Consider the following 5,501-nt stretch of genomic DNA (forward strand, 5'->3'; position numbering starts at 1 on the left):
GCACTTATGATTTCCAAACATTGTAAGGCAAAATAGTGCTGTGGGGGAGACAATCTAAAAATGATCAGAAACAGTGGAACACTGAAGGGTGAGCAGGGTGGTGCAAAGCCATCTAGAAATATCCATCTGCCCTGAAATGACTTCGCCTCACCTGAAAGTCCATCTGTATTTCAAATGTGCTTAATGGCTTTAAAATGTTGGTGCAGTGCTAGCACAGTGCAAAATCTTACCAACCTGAGCTTGCTAATTTATGGTGGGATATCGTTAATGCTTGGAAACCTCTTGAGAAGTAGTCTGCTTTCTCTGGACTCCAGATCATATTAGCAAATGAATGAATGCTTATCACTGTGGTGAAGATCCTCTGCCTTCTTACACTGACAGGATTTTCAGTGCTTTTGAGATATGCAAGGGAAAGCACATTCCTCCAGTTGTTTCAGAAAAGTATAATACTCAAACACAACCCAAATGCAGGAAACCTACATATGTAACAGCTCTTAATTTTCACCTAAAGGCTGCCATAAAGAAAATGTGGGCTACTGAGGCAGATCTAATGACTTTAAAAAGGTAAACAAAATCACCAGAGCAGAAACAATAAGGTCCCCATGAATGTGGGGGATCATCTTGGTGTTCTGTTCCTTTCTCGATGTGCTAAGTGCAGTTGAGGGTGCATTTGCAGGTTACTCTGAAAGCAATGCCTCCCATTTATTTCCATAGAATCTGCAAGAGATACAAAGAGCACGATAACATGATAGAGCAAATTCTCATCTACAAGACACTTTTTTTTTCAACATAGTCATTGCCATTAGCTATGCATTTTTATCAGAGATGAACAAGAGCCTGAATGCCATGCTTATAAAAAATCTGCACAGCTATCTGGAACGTCCCTTGTCTTTCATGTCACTGCTGCCACTGCTGAAATGCAGCATGGCTTGCTGTGCTCACATCCACTGTTTGGTCTCCATAAATCTTCAGCAAGTGTCAGTGAATGTCAGTGGGTGCAAATTTTTCTGCATAGAGGAAGTCAATGACATACTTTTGATTTGTAGGCACTTCCATGTCAGTTGCCATATTATCAGACTGCTCCTCTGCTGCTATCTGTTGCATGATAACAAAATGTAATGGAATATTGGTGGGAAGGTTCAGCCTCTTCTGCTGTACCGCCAACATCCACCTATGACATAATGGACCAACATAATAAAATAGGAGGCATTACTTTCGGATCAGCACTCACAGAAGCCAGTTTTGCTGAGATCCTTTCTCCTAGCTCAGACTGCTTACCAAAGGCTTCCCTTCCTTTCCTAAATGGTGCCGGGAGAAATCACAAAGTTACAGTAAGCACAGTATGCTCAGCGTGGCTCTCTATGTTTCAGAAGCAAATCATGATATCTCGGGCTCTTATAACTCATTTGCTGCTCGCATGATGTAGAGTTTAGTCTTCAGAGACTCGTAGATCGAAGTTACTGCTATTTGGAATTGCTCAGAAGGACAGAGGGTGGCAGCACAGCGCTGCTGGAGCTCACTCACACAGATTACAGAGTTGAGGCAACGCAGAGTGGGTGCAAAACATTTCATACACAATTGCATCTAATTAAATGCACACTTTTTGTGGTTGTTGTTTTCTTTCACAACAGGTATTGTCTTGTAGATTTTTTTTTTTATTTTTTTTTTTAAATTTTTATTCAAAACCGTGTCCTTGACTTAAACTTGACTTAAGCTTAAGTTGTGAAGTTGAAAACCGTGGGTCATATACGTAGGGTATGTGAACAGAGACAAAAATTGCCTCTAGGAAGTTAATAATGAAACTCCAACTTATTAAATACTCTAAAATTGTTGCCTGTTCTGCTGATGATAGGGACATTTCTTAACATAAGGAAGAATGACAAGAGCAGACGGAACTGAGGCTGTGGCAAGTTCTGAGTTGGGGAAAGAGTGAAGAATCTGCAGTGAGAAGCACTGTAGGAAGTGATCACGACTGTGGAAGAAGATGTATTTCAGGGAGCCTTATGATGGCTTCAGTTTGCACATTTCACCCGTGGAGAAACAAAGTTAAGATGTTGCTTAATGTGCTGCTGGAAGAGACTGGAATTTTCTGAAGACTGAATTTACAAAAACAAACATAAGCCACAAAACACAAAAACCTAAACCAAAGCCATATCTACATCTACAGCCAAATTTGGAGAATTCCATACGCATTCCATATTCCTCTTTTACATTCCCAACTAAGTGAAAAGAACTCACTAGGCTATTAGTAGTGTACTGCTAAAACATGCATGACTAAAACATTATCCATGAAACATTTTCTTTGTTCTTGTAGGAAAACAATAAGCAGAATTACTGAAGCATCATCGGGAATTGTTAAAAATGATAAAAGGCTTCCTGCGTGAGTGAGTGTCAGAAATTGCTTTGAAAGGAAGCCTTGCCCATTTCCTATGTGAATAGGAAATGTCTTTGTCTCTGGTACTTTGTATGAGATGGCAGACACAAGTTTTGGAGCAGACTGATTAAAGCCCAAAATTCTGTATTTATCAGTTCTATATTGTTTTAAATTGGTGATGTGATTTGAACCTGTGTTATGCATTGATTATGTTATCTCAGACTTGAAGAAATTTTCAAGTTACAATTGTAACTACCAAATTGTTTTTGATGGAAATCTGTGAAGGTAAAGCATAATTTATGATTTGTGTTATAATAATAGCTTAGTTAAAAAGAGGAAATGCATATTTATTTATTTTTTTAAACATACATGCGCAGGACAAATTTTACAAATGACTTTTTCCTCATTCACTTTGTTTACCACTTCAGCACTTCACTTAGATGAGATGTTACATTTTGCTTTTATGTAGGTTAATTTACTTAATCTTGTCTTGCTACGTTTTGGCTAATCAGAAAATGAATCATAATAGTTTTTTGTGTGCAGATGAAATTATTTTATGCCTGATAATCTCAGGAGAGATTATTTCAGTTCTGAATCTTCTCCAGAAGGCTAAGTAGCTTACAAGGAAGCAAGACCAATGTGCATACTTACTTCACATCAATCATGATTTTAGTTCAGAACAATGCAAAAGAATGTCTCTGAACTGAAGATGTCGTATTCAGGGAAATTCAAAAGCTTTTTAGGCTTGGAAAAATTATTCCCACCCAATAAACAATATAAGAGCTTGGTAGGCCCAAGTCCAATGAAACATGGAAGAATGGAAAGAGAAAGCAGCCTCTTCTACTTGACTTTTGCTTGTATTTGTGATTCCAGTCAATCTTTAGAATCTGTTTATAACACCATCATTGTTGGTTTTTTTTTTATTATTTTCTTTTGGCTGGCAATGCTTTTAACTGTAAAAAAGAGAAGGGCATCTCCTACCTCAATTCCTTTTGGATGTTAGCTGTCTTATCTTTTCATACAGGCACTACAAATCCTTGAAATGACAAAGGTCAGCTTTGAACAGACTAATTTGTACTATTAAAAAAGAAAGTAGTATTTAAAAAGTCAAAACCTGATTGATAGAAATCACAGCATGCATTTTCATTGGAACTGTACACTATAGAAACATAAAATCATGGAATTACTCAGGTTGGAAAAGACCTTCATGATCATCAATTTCAACCGCATGTATATATAAAAAGAATCTGAAATGTTTCTGAGAAAATCTTTTCAGTTGCCTCTCTTAATAACAATTTGATAATCTCCTGCAGTTGTGTTAACAGTGATGGAACTTGTGTATTTATTTCCCTGATATTACATTTCTTATTTACAGTCTGATCTTGACAAATAAGAAATAATGTTGAAAGACATAGGTCTGACAGAGCATTTGCTGCAAATGTAGTTTTCTGCTCTGTGTGAATCATTGTTTTAGAAAAGCTTTCTTTGCTAGAGGTTGGGCACATTGTGCAGTGTGTTTCTCCAAAACATACAGGTAGCTATTAATTGCATCTCATGACACACACTTCCATCTCAGCGGGAAGGGGTTATACAAGCTAGGAAAGCACTTGGTATCTGGCAGGCTTGCTTTCTAGCAGTTAGAAAGCAGTAAAGTTGCCCTGACTTGAAACGTGGAGTTCCCTAATCTGGAGAAACCTTTGTGATGGAAAACGTCGAAAGAGAGACAGCCCCGGGCTGTAGTGTGGTGGCACTGGTTGGTGTTGACAGGCAGATGAATGCAGTAGCAGCCACCTGCATTTCTCTGCTGCAAATGAAGTTTTCTTAGGTGGGTTCAACTTGTGCCAGGAGGCAGAGCATCTCGTCAGGATTTAGTGAAGTGATTTTAGCCAAGCTCAGGAAGACTCTAACACTGTGCCCTTAAGTTCTGAAGATCAAGAAGCATTCTGAAATAATTGTTCCCGGTGGAGACTGTAATGAGCTTAGGCTAAACACATTAAATAATTCTAATTCCTTATTGTCTAATGACACCATTTACAATAGCATTTGAGATCCCAGGTAACTGTGTTAGATCAACTGTCCTCTATTTCATCAAAACATCTATTCCTGAGAGATATATCATTTTATAACTGACCACGTGTAACTTTTCTGTGTTTCAGCATAGCAATCTGGCTCTCTTTTGTTGCCATATATATAGACAAGATAATTCTTTGAAGGCAAATTAGAATATAGTTTTCAATATAAAAATGTTAGGTAGGGCAAGAAAAACAAAATCTTTTGAAATTATTCAAGAAAGGAAAATCTTTATGAGCTGCTATATCAAATCTAGACAGACTAATTGCACCATCCCAGCATCCTATTAGTAACTGACTCATGGCTGAATCTTTCTTTTCCCTACCAGTCCTTTGAAATCTTCTTCCTTCAATTAGTCTCTGAAAAGAGATCAATAAAATAGTTTTCTCTTGTAACAATAAAGATGTGTCTAGACTTCACAATGGATAAAGTAACAGTTTGTCTGCAGGAATGATGAAATTCTCACTCTCAACCATTGTAATATGTCTGTGGGGCTCCCAGTGTGACTGGACCATCCTCATGTGATGTCCTTATACCTACACATATCTAGGATTTTCTCTTGAAACATTTGCGAACAAATTGAAGAAGGCTTATGAGAGCAGTGATGTTGGTTGGAAATATTGTGCAGTGTTCAATCCCATGATAAGGGTAAATTTAAGTATTTGGAAAGGGAACTGTTTAAAATAAGGGTGTTTTTGGTTTTTTTTTTCTAGATCTCTTCTCTTACTTTGACTCAGCCTCTAAATTATGTGAATGAAGTCAAGAAATTTATTAAACTTCGAGTTTTCACAAGCATTGTTCTGTAGTTGTTCATCTCTGTAATGAGCAGTGAGCCTGTGAGAGATTTTACATCTTTTTCAAAAGAAAATGATAAAGATAATAGTGGAGGCACCTGAAACACAGAATGCAGGAAGATGACCAAACCTGTTCTTCCTAAGTGCTTACAAGATGAATAATTACAAGCCAAACTCAGCTGTAAGACAAGTGAGTCCCAGAGTAATTCCTTCTGGAAGAAACTGTAGATATGCCTCACCTAAGCTTGAAGATAATGCAGAGC

The sequence above is a fragment of the Tympanuchus pallidicinctus genome, unplaced genomic scaffold, assembly GCF_026119805.1.
Source record: "Tympanuchus pallidicinctus isolate F22 unplaced genomic scaffold, pur_lepc_1.0 scaffold1, whole genome shotgun sequence".
NCBI classification, from domain to species: Eukaryota; Metazoa; Chordata; class Aves; order Galliformes; family Phasianidae; genus Tympanuchus; species Tympanuchus pallidicinctus.